At 41.5% G+C, this 27,737-nt stretch overlaps 1 protein-coding gene across 4 annotated transcripts in view; it reads right to left on the bottom strand.

The window, feature by feature from the left end:
* Positions 1-27,737, bottom strand: part of ZNF366 (zinc finger protein 366) — a 65,021-nt gene that overhangs the window by 22,875 nt on the left and 14,409 nt on the right. For 3 of the 4 annotated variants that reach the window (XM_061129571.1, XM_061129575.1, XM_061129574.1), the window contains exon 1: positions 21,880-22,150. The exons of the other annotated variant lie outside the window; for it this stretch is intronic. The gene's annotated coding sequence lies outside the window, so the exon portion shown is untranslated. Of the gene's footprint in view, positions 1-21,879; positions 22,151-27,737 lie in introns of those variants that run through there. 4 annotated transcript variants of the gene reach the window in all.

Below are 27,737 nucleotides of genomic sequence, written 5' to 3'. Positions count from 1 at the left end.
TTCTTCCAGCTTGAGATGCAATTGCATCTGCCAAATGGCGATTTAAATGTATTTTAGGGTCATTTCTTCTCTAAGTGAATTGATCTCCCCTGCCTCTCCCTGTCTAAGGGCCTTTGCCGCTGGGGGGTGGGGATACTGAAGGCCACACAGGAGAGGAGACTTTACTGTTTATCTCAGATCTCAGACTATTTGAGTATCCACCCCCAGCAAGGCCTGGTGCTGGGGTATATCAAGCAGACAAGATCAATGTGATTAAGAAAAGCATATACTTCAGTGTTAACAGAGTCATTCTGGCAATCTGTGCATTCTACCCTTCCACCTGAAGCAACTTCAGGGGAAAAAATTCCAAGATTGTGAGTCTCTCAGCCTGCACTTGTGTCTTTTCCTTCACACAGGTGTCATCATAGAACTTGATCTTTGGTGTTGGTGACCCCTGTGGTACCTGTGATTTCCCTGGCATGTCTGGGAGAGCCTCTGGGTTCAGAATCTCAGTCAGGGGCCATGCTTCATCACACATGTCTCCTTGCCAGTCTTGTAGCCTCCTTGCTTGGGTACAGGTGGAAAGAACCAGATGGCTGACTTCACATTTCCAGCAAAGGCCCTTTCTACCTAGATCTTTTGGGCCTGAATAGGATTGGCCCTGTTTGCCCAGCAGATGCTCTCACAGAACCAGTCAGCCTGGTCAGGAGTCAGGTCTGGCCTCGAGTCACTGAAGACAGGGCTGGGATAGGTTCTGGATTCACACAGGGCTCTGGCCCCTGGGAATGACTACTTGCCGAGCAGTGCAGTGTGAGGGTTCCACGGGTGAGAGGACCAATGATTTTCTGTAGTCCCTGGTGAGGCAAATGTAATTTTATTTTGTCACCACTGACCTACTAAAGTGAAGAAACATTATTGAACAGAGATGATGTGATTTCTAACATGAACACAGAATTATGTCTCCAAATTCAGAGATTTTACATATGCACATTTTAATTTCCTCCCTATTTAATATGGCAAAAATTTTCCCCCCAGTTTTTGACTTGTGCATATATATACCCCACCTCTAAAATACTAGTCTGCCCTCTCTAGAATAAAATTGTAACTCAGGAGGTTTCAAAAAGCATTGAGATCCATCTATGGACATTTCCCCAGACTTGTAAAGCAGCAGCCCCTTCCTGCATAAAGATCTTAAGGAGCACTGCTGATCCCTACAGAGGTCAAGGAGAACTAGAGCTCCTTCCTCCTGACCTTCTTGAGACAGAAGTCAGATGTAGCTGCTGCTAGTTATTATTATCCCCGTCTTTTCGACCCAAGGTGACAAACAGGGCCCTGGGGTGGGGGTGGGGGGGTAAAAGAATTACACCCCCAAACCAAGTCCATGTCAGGGATGGGGAGTATTGAAGGGGAGAGCAGAGAACAGATGTCTCCTCAGGAGGCCTTATTATCAGTCAATTTAAAACCCTGAATGGCCTCTGCAAAAATATTAACAGACTCCAAAAGACCTGAATGTGTGCAACCTACACGTTCCCCTCTATCTCTAAAAATAGGTCCATTGGCATCCATGAAAGATGCGGGATTCCCATGCAGGAGGCAAGAGAGACATGGGTCAGCACAGGGGGTGGGGAACTGCAGGCCCTCCTCTGGCTGATACTCTGTGGCTGCTCCCAGAAAAACAGCAGGTTAGAAGCCAGTTCTCTACCAGGATGTGCTGAAATAATGTGCAAAAATAAAGAACTGAAATTGTCAAAGTAGACAGCTATGGGAGAATGCAAAGAGCGTTGGTTTGAAGCCTGAAGATCTGGGTTTGAATGCTGGCTTTGTGTTAGCAGCTGTGGGAAAATGAGGAAGTTAATTTGGAGGTTTGATTTTCTCATCCGTGAAATAGGGGTAGGAATATCCCCATGGGGTTGTTGGATACTTAAAATAGGGTATGTTTGTGAAAGCTGATTAACACTGGACAGTTTAGTACTGTACTCTCGCGTGGTAAGAGAGGATAGACAGGAAAGGAGGCCTGAGGTGGTAATCAGGGATTGAAGCCAACTGACCTCATCTCTGTTTTCCAAGCTGTTGCTCTTGGTCAATAGTGACTGGCATTTGGGCCTCCTCAAACCAAGGCTATACCTAAGTTGGTCTTGTCCTAGAAGGCACTGTGAACAACACTCAAAAAAGCCAATGGGAAAGACCAGGATGAGTTTATTTACTTAGTATGGAGATCAACCTTCTAGTGTAAGGATACTCTCTCATCCCTTCTCTATGGCTCTTTACTATTATGCACATATCTTCAAGTCTTACATTCATAACAGATGACTTTGGTTACAAAAGGGTCTTGGGATTGGGTTGGGACAAAGGGGACGGGGTGGTCTCATGAGCTATTTTAGCCAGTCTGTGGGAAGCTGAGGAATTCTCCCTGCCTTGTATAAGAAGTCACTTTCCCAGAGACAGAGGACCTGTATATCAAACTCCAAGTCTCAGACATGGGGACAGTGCTGGGTCAACACTGGCAAACCAGCTCTTGCAGTTCCTGCTGGACTGTGAGGGCAGAGACTGGGTCTGTTGGATTCACTGCTGGTTTGTAGCCCCCAACATGATGCCTGGCACAAGGCAGGTGCTCAATAAACTGCAGTGGATGGCAGAAAAAATGAATGGTTCTTACTTTTATTTTTAAAGTCTCCATGTGGAAATTTTAATGTTGAATTTTATTATATCTTAAATTTATATAGACTGCAGGTGACTTTGGGGGACATCCCTAATCGGATCATGAGGACACATAAATTCTCAGGCAGTCACTATGGGAAGAACCCAATATATACACCTTGCGTGTGCTTTTGTTTGGCTCAGTTGCCAAGGATGTCATTCTCTGAATTGACCCTCAGATTCAGGGTAAGCCCTAAATCCTGGCTGTACTAATGCTAGATAGAGTACAAGGTTCTGCAACTCGGTCAGAAAAGAGGTGCCTGAAGAGTCCAAAAGGCAACAGTTAGAAAGACTCCTGGATTGAAACTGTGAAGCATAAGCCAGGAGTGGGTGATTACCCTCACTCTTCCACCCCAAGGAAATGTCTGGGAAGTTAGTAGCAGTCTATCCTTTGTACTAACATGAGGGTGGAGAGGGAGCGGCCTTAGAATAATCATGCATTTTCATTGCTGTAGTCAGAGAATGTTCTAAGGTCCCTGGCTTTCTTCCATGTATACTCAGCCACCAAACCCAGTAGGCTGTAAATCACGAAGCAAATGGTTTGAGGAGGAGAATATTGGGTTGATCTATTTTAGAGGAAAATGGGGTTCGGGATGTCTTCTCTAACGTGTGTTACCTATTAAAGTTAGTTAATGAGGAAATGGGGAATGAGTGGATTTTAAAAACAAAAACAAAATCTCTTCTTTGAACCATAAAGACCAATTAGAAATACAAGGCTTAACTGAGAAGAAACTACATTTAGTTTTGGGGAAAAAAATTCTTCTAATAATGCCCTTTAATTGGGAATTCACCTACTGCACCAAAATATAAATATCCCCCAGATAAAATTACTGGTATTTTGTGGTTCTCATTGGAATGGAAGTTCAGTCCAGTAAATGCTATTAGAAGAGTCACTCTGAGTCACCATCCCAGGGGCAGATCTGTTTATCCTCATTCCACAACACTGATTTCTATTCATTCTGAAATTGGTGAAAGAATATATTCTCTGATATTCTTTATTCCTTGAAGTTTTCCAGTGTTTCCTTGGAAAACATTATGTTTTACTATTTGAGATGCTGGCTTCCCTTTTAGTTTGAGAGAGTGGCACTGTATTTACATGGTCAGCCCTACAACTCTGACCTCAGCAAAGATGGAAGCAGGGAGGAGGTGCAAGTGGAGAAGCTGAAGCGTAAGCAGCAGCAGGGAGAGCAGCGCAGGCTGGAGAGCCGTGGGAGAATGGCAGGAAGGCAGGAGGGGAAACACGGGGACTGACTGCCAGCCTCTCTGTTCATACAAAGAGACGTGATTATAAGGCTCCTCCAAGATGGGATCTTATTGGATCACCTGGTTCTTTCTGAATTTGTGATAACAGAAAAATACTTTGAATCTTAGAATTAAACATTCTGATGATTCAGCATAACTGTCTTACTATGTATGTGGTTGTACTGCTGAGTTCCTCATCTGCAGGTGTTTGGCAAGTAATGATTCAGTCTTGAGTTCCCAATATTGGCAGGAACAGAAGGATCTCTGTATGCATCTGGCAGGTAGAGCATTGTGTTCTAAAGAAATAAATGGTCTGCCTTGTCACTCCCTGGGTTAGGTTAGACATAGACTCCAGAAGAGGGAACCACATGCCTGGTAGCCAGACCCCAGGGCCCTTCTGGATGCTCCTGTGTCCCCTGTTTAGTTTGTAAATCTGAATTCCTTTCATTTTATTATAAAAAGTAATCTATCAGCCCATGGCATGAGTTGAGTTTCCTAGGTTGGTGGGAAAATATTAATTGGTGATGAGACCTATTCACATGTACAATAGTTAATTGAACTCACATAATGTTTTTTTTAAGTTCCTAAATACCACCAAGACATAACATAAAGTCAAATTTAGTTTTCCATTGTTTAAATTGTCCATAATGAGCATGCATGCATACTATTTACATATAGATATAGATATGCTTTTAAAGAGTCCTTAAAACAACAAGAAATTCAGCTACTAACTTCCATAGGTTAAATGAATGTGGGTTTCATTTAGGAAAGTGCTTAATGCCTAGGTCTAGTTTCTGAAAAGCACTAGTTACTTGAACACTGGAACAGCTGCTAGCATGTAGGGTTATCACTGCCCTCGTGACCCATTTAAAGGAAGGAAATGAATTGGAGATAATGACTTAGCAGTTCTCTCTCCCAACTCTCAGAGCTAATATATCACTCAGGGATGGAGCTCCAACTGGAATGTTAGAATTTTTCTCCTAATTTCTTTGGAGTATCCTTAGAATACATTTTGATTTTATTGTTATTTCATGTTCATAAATTAAATAAACTTGATATACCCACTCCTAGCTAAGCCAATAAACACATGCATGTTTAAAAGCTGAATTTAGTCTGTCTTTGAAAATGACAGCATATTTGGTCTGTTGGACCTTAGAATTAGTAGATAATACCAGAAAATGTGACCCTCTGGCAAGCAAAAGTAGTAAGAATCAACACATAATAGATGAAGTTAGCCATGCGTGGAAGGAACCTATTTTAAAAGTGTCACTCAAGGCAATAGTTTTGTGGAAAGGGGAGCAAAAATCTGTTTTGTATCATAATTGTTGTATTTGTCAAAACTCAGGGTACTAAAGAAATGAATTTTACTGTGCATAAATTCAAAATAAGTTTAAAAATATAAAAGAAACATACAAAATGCCCCTCTGTATATTATAAAAGACATAATTGAGGATATTTGAGAAATACACAGTAGTAGTTAAGATGACCAGACTCTACACTGTAATCAGTTCATATCTTTGGAAAGTATCCAATAACACGCATATGGTATATTGGTACTTGTGTTTAAGAATTTGATGCACCATGGAATATTACTCAGCCATTAAAAAGAATTCATTTGAACCAGTCCTAATGAGATGGATGAAGCTGGAGCCCCTTATACAGAGTGAAGTAAGCCAGAAAGATAAAGAACATTACAGCATACTAACACATATATATGGAATTTAGAAAGATGGTAACGATAACCCTATATGCAAAACAGAAAAAGAGACACAGAAATACAGAACAGACTTTTGAACTCTGTGGGAGAATGTGAGGGTGGGATATTTCAAAAGAACAGCATGTATACTATCTATGGTGAAACAGATCACCAGCCCAGCTGGGATGCATGAGACAAGTGCTCCGGCCTGGTGCACTGGGAAGACCCAGAGGAATCGGGTGGAGAGGGAGGTGGGAGGGGGGATCGGGATGGGGAATACGTGTAAATCCATGGCTGATTCATATCAATGTACGACAAAACCCACTGAAATGTTGTGAAGTGATTGGCCTCCAACTAATAAAAAAAAAAAAAGTAAAAAAAAAAAAGAATTTGATGATCTAAATTCCTGCTCTATCCAAAGGGGAGATGTTATATATGGCCGATACCAGGTTTTTTTGTTTTTGTATGTATTCTATTCAGCAAGAACTTTGTGAGGCAGGCATTGTGCATTAAACTGTCCTTCCAGGTCTTCTAATCTTTGGCCCTGCTTGCATGTTCAGCAAATAGTCTTCTCTAATTGCTCCAACATTCTTTGAAATATAAGTTACTCTGCTATTAATGGGTAAGATCATTCTGGTGACTAGAAAATATGCTCCTACCCCTTGTCAAGTAATAGGTTGATATTGACATTTAGGTCCATAGATCACTCTTGTGAATGAATCATTTCCCCCAAGACTGATTAATGGAGTCTCTTACAAAATGGAACTGGTGAATCTGCAGGCCTGCTGACCAAATCCTGTGGCATGGCAGTCCCACCAGAAGCCGATGCTCTGTGAAGTCTACCTGTGTAGCCAGCTATCTTCTTTCTCTGATACCTTTCATTGATGATATTAACCAGAGTATCCCAAGTTTCTACAGGGCAGGAGGTAGAAAGAACCTAAACCATTGGAGGCTTTATGGAGACTCAGAGGTGAAACTTGCCTTTCCACCAGAGTTGGAAGAACATTCCTCACTTTTCTGAAGTCTGTCATGTTTGTTCCACTCATTGACTGGGTCCTGTGCTGCTAGTCACCTTTCTGTGTGGGTGGGTAGCTTATATTTCTAACAGAATCTGGTAGAAAGTCAGAAACATGCCTGTTACCTTATGTATTGTTGGGATTCAATAATTGCTTCGGCATTTACTTGGCAGATGCCATGTTCTAGCTTGCTCTTGCTCTATGATCCCAAGCAGAATATTGCCATTACATGAAAGAAGAAATAACTGGTATACTTGGCCTGTTCCAATTCGTCCTGAGCCAACTTCACATCAATGAACTGTCAAGAACATCTCCAGTGAGGAAGGGGCTTTAGGAAAGGTGTGGCAATGACTAGGATTGTGCTTTCCAGAAAACATGGTCCCCTCTGCTTTATCCTGGCTCAGAATTTTAGCCAATATGTGCCCTATTCCTTTGATCTGGAAGATGGAATGTCCTGTTACACTGAAATGAATGAATGTGGGAGGGCTCTGGAAATGCCCAAGGCGACAGCGACCACATGCCACTGCGCCTCTGAGGGAGTGTGTCACCATTCTAGCAAACAATATCCCAGTGGGCAGCCCACCACCATTTCTCTTGCTTACTCAACAACGCCAAGTGCCCCGTGATCTCCAGGCAAATACTCATTAGCTTTGTGGAAATGCCCATCCTAATGTGCAGAGGGATCTGTAACATCATCCTTTCTTTTTATTTTTACATGGGTAGGGTTCCTGCTCTTTTTCTGCCTTCTGATGAATAATCATTCCTTTTTCCCTTATGCTTTTTAGTTCAAGCTTTTCTCATTGACCTGCTTCATTGCTGATTCTTGTATTCATTCTACTCACTAAAACCATTCTTGGAAAATATATATACTTATAAAATATGTAGACTCATCTCCTCATGTACTTGTACACATAGCCTATTTTTGGAAAGAAATACAGGAATCTTATAGTATTAGTTGCCTCGTCAGAGAAAGACTGTATGGCTGGAGGAAGAAGGCTTGATAGTTTAGCCACTAGTCTGAGGGAACAGTTCCATTAGAGTCTGTAGGAGGATGCTGCTCAGTTGTACAACTCCCTGCACAGAGAGGCCACTTTTAATTACATACCCTTTCAACTTATACAATTGTATACTGTGAGTAACTTAGTTATTCAAATACTTGCATTTAAAATATAAAAATGCATATTGTCTTTCAAACAGTAAATATTCAGACAAAATTAGTATTGAAATCCCCTTCCTTTTGAAAGCTGAACAATTCTCTTTATACGTTTCTCTGGACTCTGTTTTTCTGCCCAACATCTTTTGATGCCCGGGTAGCAGAATAATTAGAGTTCTGGTGCCCACATTTCTGCCTCTGACCTTGGACAAGTCACTGAACCTCTGAACCTTCCTCTGCTTACCTGTCAGCAGAGTTTACCATGGTTTATACTTTGGGCATGCAGCTTTATGACCCAGGCTTATATCATCAAGGAAATAAGTTATAAGCAACCACAAAGACCGTATTAAGAAAGTCACAAATAAACTACATTCAATCACAGGTAAACTACGTTCAACCTTGAAAGTTCAAGTTTGGAAGAAAAGCTATGACTAACCTAGACAGCATATTAAAAAGCAGAGACATTACTTTGCCAACAAAGGTCCGTCCAGGCAAAGCTATGGTTCTTCCAGTAGTCGTGTATGGATATGATAGTTGGACCATAAAGAAGGCTGAGCGTCAAAGAATTGATACTTTTGAACTATGGTGGAGAAGACTCTTGAGAGTCCCTTGGACTGCAAGAAGGTCCAACCAATCAATCCTAAAGGAAATCAGTCCTGAATATTCATTGGAAGGACTGATGCTGAAGCTGAAACTCCAATACTTTGGCCACCTGATTCGAAGAGCCGACTCATTGGAGAAGACTCTGATGCTGGGAAAGATTGAAGGCGGGAGGAGAAGAGGACGACAGAGAATGAGATGGTTGGATGGCATCACTGTCTTGATGGACATGTGTTTGAGCAAGCTCTGGGAGTTGATGATGGACAGGGAAGCCAGTTGTGCTATAGTCCATGGGGTCACAAAAAGTTGGACATGACTGAGCAACTGAACTGACTGTCTCATTTCCCCAAAAAGATAAGTCTGACTTCAGGATTCACAGTAATTACAGAATCACACTCAAATATGACTAATCCAGTTTCTCCATTCTACCCACTCCTGAGTTTTTCCTTGGCTCTTTCGCCAGGGCTGAGAAGGAACCCCGAGATGCTAAGGCTGAGATTGTTGGATTTGGGGCAATGTCAAGTCCTCCCCCCTACCCCAGAACCTCGAGGTAGTTAACTTAAAAGCTTCTTTCAGACTAAAAGTATGATTCTATTTATGCCACTGCAAAATCATAAAATGTCAAAGCACAAAGCGCACTCCAGCCCTCAGAGTTAGTCCCTCTTTCCTCTCAGTCCCCAAGTCTGTACCCACACCCTTGATGTAGCTTCCTCCCAGAGTATTGCAACAATCTGCCTCCCCACCACACTGTGACCCCCTGAGGTCAGGACTAGTTCCCAAACTTTTCTGTGCCTTCTCTGACTTGTACAATGACTGGTACTTACTAACATTTTTAAGTGATTCATTTTCAAATTGTAATAATTTTCTAGTCTTAAAATGATTTTATTCTGTTTTTATATGTAATGTAATATAGTTTAGGATTTGTTATTGCTTCAGCATGTCTCTGATTCTGGGGTTTTTCTTTATCAATTTCTCCTTTCTAATAAGTTCTCTCTCATCCACCCCAAATGTTAACTTTCTGCATAGAAAAAAGGACCGAGAGGTCAATTTGCCAACACCTAACCACCTTGACCATTCATTCATTCTTGGGTGGTTCCTACAATGTTTTGTTCACTGTTCCTTTGACATGACTATTATTAGCACCTCATTTTCTTTCCATTCCCATACCTAGGACCCTAGTTCAAGTGCCCACCACCTTATTCCAGGACTACTTTCAACAGTTTCCATCCACTTTTCCAGATCTTACTTCTTTCTTCCAAATCCCTTTAATACCAATGCCAATTCCATCTTCTGAAAATTCATCACCCTAATTTTGCTTGTGGTGATAATGTGCCTGGCAGGAACTCTAGCCTTCCTAGACATCCCTTCAGTTAGGAGGTGCCTTGTGCCACAGTCCTGGCCAATGAGATGTAAGCAAAGGCTGCTAGGACTTCTGAGAAAGCTTTTGCACTCCTAATGCAGAAACCACCCGCTTTATCCTTCCCTGTCTCTTTTTTCTGCCTGAAACACTGATACAAGGCTGGAGATGGAGCAGTCATATTGGAACAGTGAAGTGATAAGGTTAATGACAATGCCTTCCACAAAGTATGGCTGGAGGCAAGAGGAAAAGTGTCATGTGGAACTCCTGCACCTACTTGGTGCTGCATTTCTTGTTATTTAAGAAAACAAATCCTTTACTTGCTTAAGAAAATATATTCAGAGTTCTGTGGCTTGTAGCTAAATATATTCCCCATCTGATACACAGAGCAAATCAAGTGTAAATATCTTTCTCTGACCTTCAAAGCCCTTTATAAGCAGGTCCAATTCAATTCCCTTTGTCTCTAAAATCCCCTCAACCCAGTGGAGACCACTCTTTCACTATTTTCTACATGGGGCAAAGTAACTCTTACCTCTTTGCCCTTGCGTAGACTGATTGGTCATCCAGGGATATTCTGTCTATTGATCCATCTCATCTTCCAGACTGAACTTAAATTCAGCTTCTTCCTGTAACGTCTTCTGCTACTCTCATACCCAATTATCTCTCCCAAGAAGATAAATTCTATTGCATGATCTTAAGGAGGCGTGAATTAAGTGCAGTGTTTTTCCTTGTATTAAACTAATTATTTCATGGTTAGGTTTTGTTTTTCCAATCTACATGTAAGCTGCCTTCAGCCCGGGATTCATCCCCTTTGCTCTCCCATCGTGCCCTGCATGACACAGATTGCCACGGAGGTACCCAAGACAGAATTGCAGCTGGGCTCGGATTCACCTACTATCCACTGCTATATTTGCTTTTTAAAACAGATTTGTCTGTGGCTTTAAGAGCACATGTGAATTTAGGTTGTGTTTTCTTCTGATAAAATTAATATTACCATTAGTTGCCAGTTCATAATCAGTATGAGTTAATTTGCCATGTGGAAATATTTTGCAACAGCAAACATCACTGATTCTTTATTGTTGTGAGCATTACATTGGATTCATATGTTGTCGGTAGCACATCTATTGGTACTGGAGATCAACCTCCAATCTCTTAAATCTGAGTTTTTGGCATGAAGAGGATGTGAGATTAAAAAATGGGAGCCATTTCTCCTTGTCTCAGAAGCAGCTACAGTGGCCAGTTAAAAGGCTTGGCTTGGGGGAGAAACACACATCTGCTCTCAGGCTCCTGTTCTGAGCTGAGCCGAGTGGCTGCAGGGGACAGAACGGCCCAAACGCCTCCTTGGAGAGCAGAGTTCCCCTGCTGAAGGCAAAGGAGGAAAAGAGAGAAGAGGGGAAAATGCCATGGTGGATTAGACCTCCGAGGGTTTAATTACTCGTCTAGGAAATTGAAATAATAACAAGACTCATATAATGGACAGTTTTGTGCCCTTCCTTAGGCATTTCAACTGTGAAAATCTAAAAGGAAATTAGTGTAGGGAAGAGTTGTCCAGATTCAGAAATGAAGGTTATTGGAACTTCTCAGTTTTTCTCATTTTTTCTTCAATGAGATATTACCACATTTATATCCTCACTTTCTTCCTCTCTGTCTCAGAAACACACACATACATGTACACATACTCACAGGCATTGCTATATTCTGTGTGTGTCTTGTATTAACAAAATAAAAGTACAGCCAGTATGGAGATTCCAGAAGAAATTAAAAATAGAACTACTATACAATTCAGCAGCTTCACTGCTGGGTACATATCCAAAGAAAACAAAGCTGTTATCTCAAAGAGATATCTGCACTCCCATGTTCATTGCAGCATTACTCACAATAGCCAAGGTATGAAAACAACTTAAGTCAATCTAAAGTTACACAATCTAAAGTTCGTAAATGCAAAGGCTTCCCTGGTGGCTCAGATGGTAAAGAATCTTCCTGCAATGCAGGAGACCTGGGTTTGATCCCTGGGTCAGGAAGATCCTCTGGAGAAGGGAACACCAACCCATTCCAGCATTCTTGCTGGATAATTCCATGGACAGAGAAACCTGAGGAGCTACAGTCCATGGGGCCACAAATAATTGGACACAACTGAGCAACTAAGCACACACAATCTAAAGTTAACAACCCTCCCCCCCCCCCCCCCCAATCTGCCAGCTCTCTCTCTCTCAGCCCCAGCTTTATTTTGCTGGTAAGTACTACCTGGAAAATAGTGCATTAGAAAATATCTTGGCCATTCATCTATTTATTCTCCACCGTCCCCACTGGACCGTAAGCCTCATGAGACCAGGTACCTTGCCTATGCTCGTCACTGTTCAACCCACCTAGAAGAGTGCCTGACATGTAGTAGGTCAACACATTTGGATTATTTGGGAGGTTTTGAATATGTAGCACTCCCCCCACACCCACCTAAAAAATGGAATGCCTAGCACCCTCCCTAGACTTATATTCTATCAAGGTCTCTGGGGGTGGGGCCCCAGGTCAAGCATTGACACTTTTGAAGAGCTCTGTAGGTGACTGTCATGGTCATTCAAGCTTAAGAACTACTTTAAGGAGTTGCCTGAATACAGAGCCTATACAATGAGGGTAGCATGAATAGGCATGGGAGTGGGGTGGAGGAGGAATTCTGATGAAAGGACCCCTGTGACTCGCAGTCATCCCTGCCTTTCTATCACCCACTCAGGCTCCTAGATCTGGGCTGTGGGGGTGAGGAGAAGATTCTTCTCCATGCCAAGGCTGGGTTGGTGAAATACAGCCCATAGCAGTGGCCATTGTGGGGTGCAGGTAATTCACAAAAGAAAGCATCCTGGATAGGTCATGCTGTACCTGGTGAGACAGTGGGCAGAACCCTCCTAACCCCTCTTCCTCCCAGGCCTAGCCACCTTGAAAGAAGCTGGGCTGGAGAATTGCACCCATCTCCAACCCCCCACCTCAGGGATGGGTTCTCTTGGCTCTTTTAACCTGCAAAGGTTGACAATGAGGAAGAGGGTAGAGATTTTCTCCCTGCATGACTATGATACTTCTGAAAGGTTGAGCTGCGGGATTTTTTTTTTTTTCACTTCTCTCTTGGAAATCACCTCCATATGCTGATTAGACTGAGGACAAGACTTCTTCTTTACACTGAGAAAGCATTTTCCACTATATTTAGGAGACAAGTGGGACTACTATTTTCTCAGCTTCCTTAATGGATTTCAATGCCATTTGTCAAGGTTGGTTTTCTTTAAAAATCTTTTTTTAATTTTCTAACAACAAACAACTAGATGTAAAATCTTCCAATGTACTTTGATTGATGGTTCACACCTTTTGGAATATCTAGCTCATAATTTTAGAAGGAAGCAGCTGGTACTCTTGACATTTAATTCCAACAAAATGCCTCATTCAATTCCCCCTCTCCCAGATAGGGTACACAGACTATTGGAAAATATTCAGTAATACTGATCCAAATGTCCACATTAAGTGCAGAGGAAAGGTAGCGTAAGCTTTTAACATCCTGGCAGCTGAGCTAATGGCATTGAAATGGCTGTTCTTAAGAAAACATGACTGTGGCAAGAAAAGGTGGCTATTTTAGTTGCTGTTGATATCTGCATGGGGGACCTTTGAAACTAGGGTAAATACATAGGTTTTTATTCCTGGGGCAGGTGACAGTTTTACCCAAGGGACTTTGCTGTAAATCAATGGCATAAATATTAATAATGACAGCTATTGTTAATTGAGGACTCGTTGTATGCAAGGCTTTTACATGGATTCTCTTGTTCATTCACTACTATTATTATCCCTATTTTATATATAAGGTACTTGAGGTATAATGAGTATAAATAATTTGTCTAAGGTCACGTCTTGAAAGTGGTAGTGCACAAACCACTTGTTGGCACACCTTTACTATAAAAGGTCAAAAAGTAAATTTTTTTGGCTCTGCGAAGCCTACAGAGTCCATTGCAACTAGTCAACTCTGCTGTTGGAGCAAAAGCAGCTATAGTTGCCATGTGAACAAATGGGAGTCTCTGTGTTCCAATAAAACTTTATTGGTGATATGTGCATAAATGGAAGAGAGAGAGAAAGGACTATATCTCAATAAAATTGGACAAAAATATTAATTAATTAATTAAACATCACTAAATTACATTAACTTTTAAAGGCTACCATATGTATAGTTGAAAAAACCCTTTATTTACAAGAGCAGGTGGGGGGCTGTACTTGGCCCTGGGGCAGTAATTTGCTAACTCTTGCTCTTTGCCCTGATGCTAAGCTTTCTCCTGAGGCCTTTTGCTGGACTCTTTTACTTCAATAATCCTCTTTCAGGATCATTTACATTTTTGTATGAGCCATTGAGCCTACTTATACAATGACCTACTGGGCAAATAATTGTTTTTTTTTTAGTGAGCCGTATTCTGTTTAATGCCAGCAACATTCTAAATGTTATGATAGGAAAGGGCTTCTGCAGGGGTGGGATTATAAGCCAACAAGGACCCCTCGGAGGAAAGCCTCTGGGAGCATCTTAGCTCTCAGGAGCTTGTAAGCTGGCATGATGGAAGCTGCTGCTGCTGCTAAGTCACTTCAGTCGTGTCCTACTCTGCTCCCCTCTCCCTGGGATTCTCCAGGCAAGAATACTGGAGTGGGTTGCCATTTCCTTCTCCAATGCATGCATGCCTGCTAAGTCGCCTCAGCTGTCTCCGACTCTGTGCGACCCCATGGACAGCAGCCCACCAGGCTCCTCTGTCCATGAGACTCTCCAGGCAAGAATACTGGAGTGGGTTGCCATTTCCTTCTCCACATGATGGAAGAGGAGCTGGGTTTTCCAGCATCTGCTCTGTGCCAAGCCCTGTGCAGAGGCTCTTCGTGCTCTCTATGTCTCCAGAATGTCTATAGATAGCTCCTTCCATATATCTTCAAGGAGGCCCTCAAAAACATACAAACCAGTAAGATAAAAGACCTGAAGAAGAGGGAATCCTATATCACCTAATCCCCACATCAATCCTGCAAGACAGTCACCATTACTCCATTTTATAGATAAGAAATAGAAGCTCAGAAGTTAAGTTACTTGCCTGAGGTCAGACAGTAAGTAAGTGGCTGGGCTGGCATTTCATCGCAGACATGCCCAATTTCTTTGCCTGTATATCTTCTAGTCGGCCACACTGCCCCTTTGTCGTGGCCTGCACACCTCCCCTTACTTCATAACTCAATCACGGAGTGAGTTTGGAAAGTCAGTTCAATTTGAAATTCTGTTTGCTTCTACTCTGTAAAAATGTGTGTAGGAAAACTTGGTGTATCCTACTCCTTTGATAGTCAAGCAAGATAGAACATGTGAAAGATTCTAGCAAAATGTGAAACTCTGCAAAGGTACCCTGGTGGCATGTGTCAGAGGACCAGTCAGAGCTGCGGGAAGGCAGCAACTTTCACCTCTTGCCACACTGCTAGCCACTGAAAGGGTTTCCTTGCTCCCAGGGAGCCCCGGGCCACATGAATCATTCAGGTTGCCCAAGTCTGGGCAGGAATTAGCCCCCCAAAATCCCCTGAAATCAGCCCAAAGCTCAAGAACTTTGAAAAAGTTATAGACTAGTCATCCAATTTCTGTTCACATAAATTACTCTTATAAAGGCGCTTGTGTCATCACCACCCCTCCCCACATTGCTTTCCTCCTACTTTCATTCCTCTAGTTTCAAAAGGGGTTCTTTTTGAAAGAATACATGTAAATCCAACCCTTTCTCCCAGACCTAACCCCTGCTCTGTTATTTCAATGACGTGATAGGGAATGTGGTATAAGATGACTTTCATGGGTCTTTGCCTCAAACTTGTGACCTTTCAAAACTCTTAGCTAAAAGTTAGACAGGATGAGATGGTTGGATGGCATCATTGACTCAATGGACATGAGTTTGAGCAAGCTCCAGGAGATGGTGAAGGACATGGAAGCCTGCTGTGCTGCAGTCCATGGGGTTGCAAAGAGTTGGGCATGACTGAATGTCTGAACAATAACAACAAAAAGTTAGGAACTAGAAAAGTGGAATAGCTTGATTATATTAGGAAAAAATTTCCATATGTCAAAAGTCACATAACAGTCAAAAGGAAATGGCAAACTGGAAAAATATTTGCAAGACAGGACACAGAACTAGTATTAGGATCTAAGATCTTCTACAACTCAATCACAAAAGTGACTACTTAAAGTGGAAAACTGGGCAAAAACCATCAAAAAGCAATGCACAAGACCAATTCAAGAGACAAATAAAAAAGATTTTGGCAAGTAACTCCAGATATGCAATTCTTCTGGAATCATCAAAGTGGAAGTGTTTAGATAAAACATACAGGAATATATCTGTTTTATCTGGCATATTTAAATTGTGTGTGTACATGTGCACACGCTCACATGGGTGTATGTAATCTCTCTATAAAAACCTACACCTGTCTGAGACAATTTGGTTGACTGGAGAGAATGCTATTGGAGACAAGGATTGGACTGAATGTCAGATTTAAAACTTATGAAAACCACATATACAAACGTAGCCAAGATTTCAACTCTGAGGATTTGGACAGAGGGAGAAAGAAGCAGATATATTTAAAGAGGAAGCAGTCTCCAAAACTCTTGTTTTGCAAAAATGTCTGGAATGAAGTTTATAGGGCCTGAGGCTCCATCAAAGACAAAATCATACAGGAGAAAAATCCATTCATGAAACTAACTCATCCTAATGCAAATAATGTTTTATAATTAGAGACAGAAACTGGTGTGAAGGACATTTTCTAAATCAATGTAAAAGTGTGCAGAAATAACTGGATCTAAGTTGACTAAGAATTGTGTGACAAATTGATGAGGTTGTAAGGAAAAGTCAGTTAAGACACTGATGGGCCTGTTATGAGAATCTGAATGCTACAAGATTGAATCTAGAAGATTCTGGGTAAAGACTATTTCCTTGGAAGGGTTAGTAAAAGAAAGTGTTCTTTTAAGTGCTTTTCCATGGCCTATTTTCTGTCCTTTGGCGATTTTTGACTTTGAGTGGTTGTGATAGGCTGACTCCCCCTGCCCCCTCCAATAACAGGTTGATTCTATTAGATTATTAACCTTCTCTGATTTTCTTATAAAAAGGGTACATTTGATAGCATCATTTAATGGGGGCACTTGAGAAGTGGCCCCTTTCAAGTGTTCATCTGCATTTGTCCTGATTGAAGAACTGGTGAGACTAACTTAAGATAGAACTAAACACCTTTCCAGTGAGGGTCTCACCTGGTAAGAGGTGACTCATTTGGGTCCATTTAATAATAACAAAATATGTGAGCAAAGCCAATCTAGATTTTAGGTAATTGCCTATAATTTCAAAAACCTTTGAGTTTCAGCAACTCTGTAGGGATTGATGAAAAATTCAACAAAAGTGGAGAATGGTCCTGCCTTAGAACTTCTGAGGGAGAATTAAGCAAACCATAATAGAAGTGACCCTTGGTATATTTTATTCTAGAAGAAATGTGTTCTGTGCCAATCCATGTTTTCTGAACTTCATGTGAAGAGTGTGTGGGATATTCAAAGAAGAGAGCACCATGTGTAGATACGTTAAAGCTGACAGGTGACTCAGCTCTCTCAGCACTATCTAGGCTGCCGGCAAATGATAGGCATAATCCAAAGCCCACACAGTGTGGTGGTTAGCAGAAAAACTGGAAGAAAGTCATGAAATCTGTTTAGGCAAGCTGGCTATTGATCAAGATGGATTACAAGATAAAATGAATTGGGACCAGAATTAGATTAAGGTGAGCAACTCTACACAATTTATTTTTAATGACCTTTAAATAATATAATTCATTACCATTTAAAAATTTAATACTGCAATGTTTAAAGAAGAAAATGAAAATGGTCAATAATACCACCACCCAGAGTAACTGTGTTAACATTTTTGGTCTGTTTCTTTCTAGTCTTTTACTATGCATGAATACATTTTCTTTTACAATACTGATTATTTAATATATATCTCTATGCAATATATAATTAACTCTGTGATAGACTATTTCATACATAAATCTTGGTTGAGTTTCTATTGTTTCCTTAAATTAAATTCTGTAGAAATAGAATTACCTAGTCAAAAGATATGAATTTTCAGTTCTCAACACATATCGCAAAATTGATTTCTGGGAAGGTCAACCTAATTTATTCTTAAATTATCCACTTCTTTAAATGTATCTTTTTACCTTCTATGGAACCGTTCATTTTTCACTTGAAATTAAATAGGCTCCTAAACTTGGCTCAACATTGTAATAGGAATAAACAAATCTAGGTCTATTGAGAGAATTGTGAATTCGTGGTGACATACTGAGATAATTCTCAACTTTCTCAAAAACTTTCATATCCATTATTACATTTAGTCCTCACAAAAAATCCCTGAGGTGAAAATTAATTTTAGAATGTTTTAAGCATGAGAGAGTGTTTCAGGCATTGTCTTGTTCAGATTGTATTAATGCTTCCATCTGACAGAGGCATAGGGAGGATATGAGAGTTTTAAAGTTCCAGAGTCTAAGTGTTTGGAGTCTCAGTCCATATATTACCTTCCCACTGGGTGAGGGAACTCTGCGCTGGTCCCTTTAAGGCTTTCTGTCACTCCTAATTTCCTCCTCCCTCTCCATTGTTTTATCAGTATTATTGGGAACTACACCATTCAACCTCTCCTTGTTACAGGGACATGGAAATCTGTACTGAGACTCATAAGCAGAGAGAGCAATTGGTAAAGAAGCACTTTATCAATGATGTGGATGATGACCTAGAAAAGTACCCCCAAGAGTATGTAGATAACAATGAGCCAACAGACCTGAGAAAGTCAGGTCTGAACTTGGGGTCAACTTGATAAACCAAAGTGGTTAAGGGAAATAGTGAAAACAAGTTTAGAACTCCAGGCTCAATATATTTTAGTGCCAGACTGCTCTGACCATGAGGACTGCCGAATGCTGGAGTATACTAAGACTCAGGGGAAATTGTTTTCACTAGTAATTCTCACCTGCTCAATGAACTAGGTAGAATAGGTGAGTTCTGTCAACAGACAGGATGAATCCTCGAGACCTGTCAAGGCTCCATCCACCCCAAAGACTGGCCATTCTTTGCAGATTATCATCTCCTTGGTGCACTGGGGATTACAATATGTTGCATAAGTTAAAACAGCACTCCGCTGATGTTTGATGGTTATCACAGCCTCTGGTCAGTTGTTGCTTCATTTTCTCCCAGGGCTTCCCTGGTGGCTCAGCTGGTAAAGAATCCGGCTGCAATGCAGGAGACCTGGGTTCAATCCCTGGGTTGGGAAGATCCCCTGGAGAAGGGAACTAGGGCTACCGACTCCAGTATTCTGGCCAGGAGAATTCCATGGACTGTATAGTCCATGAGGCTGCAGAGTCAGACACGACTGAGCAAATTTCACTTTCTTTCACTTTTCTCCCAGGGGTCAAATTTATTTTATTCTAAAACATCTCCATAGCATTTCCATTTATTTTGTATGTGTATGTAATTTTAAATTTTGAGAAACCACTTCTTAAAATGCCTGACATTTAAGAAAATCTGGCCCTATATTGCCAAGTATCACATGTGTAGAAAGTAGCACGGTTCAGCCTGTTGAATGTGCCAGATTTTCCTTAAAATTAACATTCATGCCATATGTTGGTACCCTAAAATCAATACTACTTTGACTGATGAAAATGCAAAAAGAAAACATTCTCAGACTGAGTTCTGTTCTCTTTCTTTGTAGACACTGTTTTATGTAGGTGTTAGCAATGGTATTCTTTGGGAGTAAAAATGAGTGCCTGCTCTGTAATTCCCAGTGAGAGGTCAAACACCCAAAGGTGTGGAAGCCAGAAGAGCCAGCTCGTAAGGCAACAGAACCTAAAGTATTGGCCCTACAAGATGGTCCTGTGTTCTCAATCTACTACTTAGCTCCAGACAATGCCTTGGAGGAGACTTGGAGATAGTTTCCTCATTCTCCTCATCCACCATGGTCGTGGAACCTCATCCACTATCATGACGTTCAGGAGGGCAAGGTGGAGAGGAGGGGGCTGGAAATCTCTCACTGAACTTAGAGAGGGCATTACACCAGAAATTTAGACAGTGCCCTGGCAACCCAGGGTGACAAGTGACCTATACTCACACATTCCTTTGTTGGTCCCAGCTGCCGGGCTTCATGACCTTTGAGTTCACATTCCCTCTGAGTTCCTCCTCTGACCCTATCTACCCCTGCAGCAGATAATCTCCATGATGCCAGCCAGAAGTAAATCTTTATGCCTATGGTTTGAGCATCTGCACTATTGTGGGTTTGCAATGTACTTTGTCTATGTGTTTATATCACTGTGCTCCCTGGGCTCCTCTGTGGCTCGGGCAGAGTGTGGGGCTCTCCCTGACACACAGAGGGCACAAGCTTTGCTTTTAAATATTGGCCCTAAACCTGTCCCAAAGGGAAGGACAAGAGGGCAAGGTTATATTACCACTAAAACCACCAGACATATTTAAACTATGATGGGAATTTTGTGCCTGGGGCTTTGTTCTGCTACAGTATTAAATAAGAATGGTACATTCTTGAAGTTGAAGCAGGCATGTACATTTGTAGCATGAAGGATACACAATATTTAAGGGGAACGTTTGAAAATCCTACCAGTAGGAGAACCTTAAAAAGTCTGGAAATCTCTCTTTTTAAAAAAATTTTATTATGGAAATACTCAAACTATAAGAATAGTAAAATGAATCTCACACCAAGTTTCATTTATGATGAAGCTTATTTCATCTATACCCACCCACTCCCCTACCTCCCAACTAGGATGATTTTGAAGTATATCCATGACAACTTATTGTTCCATCTATACCTATTTTAGGACATATCTCAAACATAAGCACTTTTCTCTTTAAACTTAGTTATATTATATGTAGTATCTTAAAAAATCAATAGTTTCCTTAATCATTAAATATCCAGTCAATATTCAAATTTCTCTAGAAAATTCAACTTTTTGACTTTGGAGTGAAAGACAGGTTTTTGAAATTTTGTCAATTTACTAGTGAAGTAGCCAATTTTCCACCTCTCAGATGTCATAGAAGAGTTCGGAAGGTTGAAAGGAAAGATCTCCTTGGGAGCTCTGATAATTAATATAAACGGAAGAAAAAACTATTTGGACTTCCTTAACCTGGAGTCAATGATTGCTAAGACTGAAGAGGTTGTTACGCATTATCCAGCCCCACCACACTTCCTTATTGTAAACTGAGGCACAGAGGAGTAAACTGACTTCCTCAAATTCATACCGCTAATTAACGACCAAGTATTCAATTTTAAAATCTTAGAGGCTCTATTTAGGATACTACTTATTTTGTAGAAGGACCTCTATGTCTAGGCCTTTGTGCGTGGATTTCAGGTCTGTGTGGCTACTTTGATGGTTTAGAGCTGTGCTGTCCAATTAAGTCTCATCAGCTACATGTGGCTTTTGAGCACATGAAATATGACTAATCTGATTTGGGACTTGCTGTACATATAAAATACACACTGGAGTTCAAAAATTCAATGCATAAAAGGTAAAATATCTCATTAATAATTATTCTGTTGATTAATGTTGAAATAACTACTTATTAGGTTATAAAAAATATTGTTCAAATTAAGTTCATCTGTTTCTTTTTACTTTTTTATCATGGCTACTAGAAAATATAAATTACTTCTTGGCTCACATTCTATTACGTTTCTATTGGACAACACTAGTTCAGAGATTATCTTTTCAATGCAGGATTCCATCAGTTCATTATACAACCAGGCCCTGCGGCTGGAGAGACCTGGGAGAGGTCATCTATCCCACCGGTCTCTCAGTACTAAGGCTGGAAGCTAACCAAACCATCCAACAATAAATCTTATTTTTAAATATTTGTAGAACAATAAATCTCTTAACTTCCCATGGCTTGGTCTAACATAAGTGAGTTCTACAAGTAAGAGAGTCTTACGTCTACTTGTACAAGTATTGTAAATAAAGCACTAGGAATTATTCTTGAGCTTTCCCTCCATCAACCTTCATGACTGGTCTAAAAGTAAGTTCTACTTTCCAAATACCTCTCAGATCTCTACATTTATCCTCATCGTGAGCTCCACAAGCAACTGCCCGGTCCAAGCAACCACGATCTCACCTGAGCCACTGCGTTTATCTCATGTTTGGTCTTCCACACTGTTCTTACTCCTCCTTCGAAATCCATTCTCCATGTAGCAGTGCAGTGACTTTCTCAGTGAGCACATATGACCATGTCATTCCCCTCCTCAAAGGCCTCCAGTTCTTCCCATTTATTTCAGGATAAAATTCAAAATCTGAACATGACCTTCAAGCTCGGCACGGTCTGACCCATTTCTGCAGCAGCACCTTGCCCGTGTTCCCCAAGCTCTCTGCACTTTACTCATATTGGTCTTCTCTCAGTTCCTCATCCCTACCATACTCCCCTCCCTTCAGAACCTCTGCACATGCAGTTCCCATCGCCGGTAACACGCTTCCTCTCCCTCCACCCACTGTCGTCTGATCCATATCCATTTATTCAGATCCAGCTCAAAGCGTCCCTTCCTCTGCACTTGCTGACCAGGGCAGGTATACTAATGTCAACATGCAGCACAGATCAGAGTGGTCATTTTCATTTGTTTGTGTGATTATTCACTTAATGTCTAACTCCCTTTGTAAACTCTTTGCTCCATAATGGTGGTGAGCCCATTAGCTCACACTCACTATTGTATCCCACTATAGTGCCTGGCGCATAACAGGCCCTCAATTAATGGGAAGGATAAAGGAAGAAAGGTGAGGTGGTTGTACCAATAAGAACCAACCCTGTCTCCTCTTTCTTTACTAGAGCAGAACGGGAACACCCCTCATCACCGTTTCTTCACAGTTCATTAACATGCTCCTGGACAGACCACCTGAGTACCCCAGCTAAGGGTTAAGTCACTTCAGTCATGTCCACCTCTTTGCGACCCCATGGACTGTAGCCTGCCAGGCTCCTCTGTCTATGGGATTCTCCAGGCAAGAATACTGGAGTGAGTTGCCATTTCCTTCTCCAGGGGATCTTCCTGACCCAGGCATCGAACCCATATCTCTTATGTCTCCTGCCTTGGCAGGCAGGTTCTCTACCACTAGCACCACCTGGGAATCCACCCCAGCTATGGATTAGCAAATTCTATGAGCTCTATTTTCAGTGTCCATCCAGAACGTAACCACTCTTCATCACCTCCACTACCTGTACTGTGATCCAAGCCACAAGTTTCTTCCAAGATCTTTGACCTTTACTTTGAAACAGATGAAAATTACCTTCTAATAGAACCACTCTTAACTCTCCTCCTTCACCCTTGGCTCCTCGAAGCCTACTCAACACAATAGTCAAACTGATTATATTAAAATGGAAGTCAGATCTCTTCACTCCCCTGCCTAAAACTCTCCAACAATCTTCGATTTTAAAGTCTGAGCTCATCCTGTGGCCTGCAAGGTTGTCCCTGATGTCGTTACCCCTCTGACCTCACACCCCACCACACTCCCCCTTTCTTACTCCACTCTAAGCCTAATGACCTCTGGTTGTTTCTTGCACACACCAGGCATTCTCCCACCTTGAAGCCTTTGCACCTGCTGCCCTTTTTGCCTAGAAGCTCTTCCTCTGGATACCTACATGATTCTCTCGTTGCTTCCTTCCAGTTTTTCTTCAATATCACCTTTTCAATGAGGCCACCCTAATTGTGATCCATTCACCCCACATTTCCTATTCTCTCTCCTTACCTGTTTTATTTTTCTCCATATCTAATAACAAATTATATAACTTATGGTATTCATTGTCCAATCCTCTCTACTAGAATGCAGACTCCATGAGGGCAGGAATGTTTGTTTTTTGTTTCCTGTTATACCCCCAGTGCCTAAAACAGTATTTGTCAGAAGGTTGTTGCCAAATAAATGTCTGTTGTCTCAAAGACTAAGGTTCAGCCCATGTACCTGAAAAACAGGTGGACTTGCAACCAGCCATCCAGCATGACCACATAGAACTGGCCTGTTGTGTTAGGAGGGCCAGCTTGGCTCCACCTTGGAACTATTTCAGGAGATTTGGAGGTTCCCTAAGCCCAGGTCAGCTGCTCACTGTCCCAGCTCAGTTCTGGTAACTGTGAGGCCAAGGAAGCAATCCAGCTCCAAGGAACATCTAAATAGCTTCTCCCCATGTTCTCCCACCTCCCCCTCCTCCATCCCCACCGCACACAGATTTACCACACAGCCCTCTCCCTTTCCAAGGACACAACTCAGGCTATTTCTAAACCTGAGATTCTGATCCAAAACAGTAGCCAACACACAGTGTATCTCCCTGTGCTCAGGAAAAGACAGGAGACCTCTGAGCAATTTCCTGGCCCCATTTTTTCCATGCCAGTAAACGAAGCCTTCTTTAGCTCAGGGAATCTCTATCTGAACCAAGCCAATGCCTTAATGGTGCATTCCATTCCTTACTGCCTGGGCTTGTTTCTTTGTTCTTTTATTTTCCATTTTAAGTGATGGATGCCTGGATCCCTTCTGTCATCAAAACTTTGACAACCAGCTCTCCCGGGTGTTAACTACTAGTTAGGGTACACATAATGCTAATGGAGAGTTTCTTTCCTAAATAGGCATTTATTTAATAATACATAATACTTAAATTGCGCTCTCTGCCTTCAAAGAGTTTTGCAAACTTTACACTTCATTAAGCTGAGCAGCATTTGAGTTCCTGTTTTATGGCTGAGAACCGAGCAAAGTTAAACAATTTGCCTAAGGCTACATACAACTAGCTGTGCTTTGGACAAAGTATTTTGTCTTTTTTTAATGGATAAGGAAAATATACCAATTTAAAAATGTAGTTATTTAACAACTGTGGTGATCAGTAAATTAGTCTTGAGTTCTTTCTGTGTGTTTTTTAAGACCACATTTGGGGTTCTTCCTCGGCTGTACTCAAGCCTCCTTGTCTCCAGACACCACTTCACGTTCCTCTTCTCCTTCCTCCCCCACTCCTACCCTTCCTCCTCTTCCTCGCTTTTATTCTCTCCTGGCTCTTGGATAATTTAGCTTTTAGGAGGAACCAGCTCTACCCCCAGTCCTTATCCCTGTTCCTCTGGGACCTACTCTCAGGTGACAAGCATATTGTTGTTAGTGGATTAAGAAGGGTTTAAGTCAAGTTTCTATGGATGGAGAAAACCAAAGAATAAATTGTACAATATCTTCTTGGCTTATCAGTTTTAGTGGTATGTAATTTAAAACATTTTAAATGCAAACAAATATGGACGGGTTATGGAGCAGAATGCAAAACCTAGGACAGGTTAAAGTCTGAAATTCTACCTACAGCAGATCACTTAGGATTTCCTTTCCAGATTTTTCTCTCCCATTAGCAGTACTTGGATTAGAAAACTCTGAGAAGACTTGATATAACATGGCACTTCCTCTGAGCTCTCTGGAGATGAAATATCAGGATTGGTTTTCTAAGGGCTAGTAGAATCAGTCTTGTTATTTTATTGTTCCTTTGAGCAAGTAATGTTTTTTTAAGACTGTCTTGAAGGTAATGAAGATAAGTTGGGGCATCTTTTCCTCTGAATCTTGAATATCCACCAGGCAGCAGCTTTATTAAGCTAACGGCAGAGTGGCCTTTTTCTCATCATTCAACAAATAAAAGTGGTAAGCAAAGAAACCTATGATACTTGAGACTATGATTAAAAAGACAAATCTGGGACATGTGTTCAAAGATAAATTTCTATTACCTAATAATTTTACACTGAACATGTTGAAGACCTTTAGAGAGAATAGAAATACGTGAAATAAAGGCTAAGCCACAACGACTTGGATTTGGCTTTAACATGTCCACACCAAGTTGTATGTGCCCTCAAGCCCCAAGGATACTTAAGCTCATGGGAGCATTTGGAGAAAAGCTACAGCAGCATGTATGTAACAAGAGTAAAGAGCTGAGGGCACAGAGTCAGAACCCCAGCTCCCCCACCTACTAACTTTCCTAGGCCTCTCTTTTCTCAGCTATAACAACAGGATAGGCACACTTCATTTATCAAATATTTCTAGCTCTTCTGAGCACATAGTCAGATGGTACTTCCCTACTCCCTTCACATGTAGGCATGGCCATGTGACTAGCTTTGGTCAACAAAATGTGAGCGCAAGTGACATGTGTCATTTCCTTGTGGAATCTTTGACAATCAGTCCACGATTTCCATAATTTTCTTTTCCTCTACCATAGCAACCTGAAATATTTCCAGTATAGCTGTCCTGTCAGCCCAGGTCCTAAAGTTAACACGACCTAGGTCAATGCCATTGTTGATTCACGTAATGAATATGTAATGGAAGGGCAAGATAGATTCTTGTTTTCTTTCTTTCTTTTAAGCCATGGCAATTTAGAGTTTGCTTGTCATTGAAGCATTACCTAGTCTATCCAGACTAGTACACTACTTCATTGATCTGGGGAAAGATTAAAACCAGACACCTAATAGTAATATTCATGGCACATAGCAAGTGCTAAATAAAAGCTAGTTCTTTCCTTTCTTATTAAATTTCTCTGCTTTGTGATCATTCTCGGCTGTTCCTTAGCAGCCCTGAGATGGTTGTTTCCAGCTTGAGAAGAATGAAAATAAACTTTAAGACTTCTTAAAGCATTCCCTCATGCCCTTTAAGAAAACAAGAGAGCCCTTGAGAGGTGCAGAGTTGGGAATTCCCATGATAAGAAAAGAAGCTCCTCTCTGAAATTTATAAATGAGAAAGGAGCTGTGTGTCTTATCAAGGAAATCAGCCATAAAGTAAAACCAAAGAACTCCGAAGACTTCCCACTGCAGAGAATGTTCCACCTGACAGCAACATGCTGCTGCGAAGGAGTTGGCATCAAGGGCACAGACTTTTTGTAGGGATCTGGTTCTGACTCCTCTGTAACAGGTTATCCGTACTAGAGCAAGGTAGGGCCTTGATCTACTTAGTACCTGCTTTTCTGACATTTTGGGGAGAATGACAAAGATGATCAGACCTCAAACTTTTAGCTTTTTCTTCCCTGGCTTCTTAAGAGGTCTCTCCCTTCCTTTGCCTAATCCAGGCTGTGACTTCATGAGTCTGAGAGGAGAACCCAATGGGCTACTGCTGCTCCTTTAGTCAAATCAGTTCAGTTCAGTTGCTCAGTCCTGACTCTTTGCGACTCCGTGGACTGCAGCACACCAGGCTTCCCTGTTCACCAACTCCCAGAGCTTGCTCAAACTCACTTAGACTTAATCATTAACAACTCGTCAAATTGGGTCATCAATCTTGTACTTTTCTAGGGTGTTTGACTCCACATTGGAAGAGAAAAGTTCCTAGATTTACTAGAGTAAATTTAGTCTTTGAGACCTATTCAGAGGGAGAATCATAATTGATCCATTTAGAAGGCATTCATTAGGGCTGTGGTTCTCTAAACTGTTGAAATTCTTTAGAACAGAAGAAGGAAAGAGGAAGGGAGTGTGTATGAGACAGAGCTGAATAAGACCGCCACCTCTGCAGTCACTTCCAGAAATTAGAGGCAAACAAGATACCTCTATTTCAGAATCTTCAGTGAGAGATGAGATATGCAGGAAAATAGGAAATGTGATGAGGGGAACATTCATTCAGAAGATTTGTATTAAGCATCTGTGGAAGGAGAGGTACTGTGCTGGGCACAGTCATAGTCCTGACTTGCTCAAGGGGAGCTGTTTTGTGAGGCTTCACTGCAGAACTCTAACATCCATGCCCTCCCCCAGCTACTAGATGCCAGTGGTACCCCCTGGTCATTGTGATAACCAAAAGGCACCCTCCCTGCTTCCAGATGCCTGGGGGTAGGGGTGGTAATGGAATGTACTGCCCCTAGTTGAGAACTACTGAACCTGAGTAAGACAGTTGCTGACAATGCTACATTAGAAACCTCTCCAAGGAGCATAAAAGACCCCAGTGAAGGCAGAAGGAACCAAAGAGAAGCCCACCCTGACACCTCCTTCCTCCCCCTGAGATGACACTTTCTGT

Source organism: Dama dama, chromosome 25 (genome assembly GCF_033118175.1).
Source record: "Dama dama isolate Ldn47 chromosome 25, ASM3311817v1, whole genome shotgun sequence".
Taxonomy (NCBI): Eukaryota; Metazoa; Chordata; class Mammalia; order Artiodactyla; family Cervidae; genus Dama; species Dama dama.
Note: the sequence above shows the minus strand (reverse complement) of the source record. Positions and strands in the feature narration are given on the sequence as shown.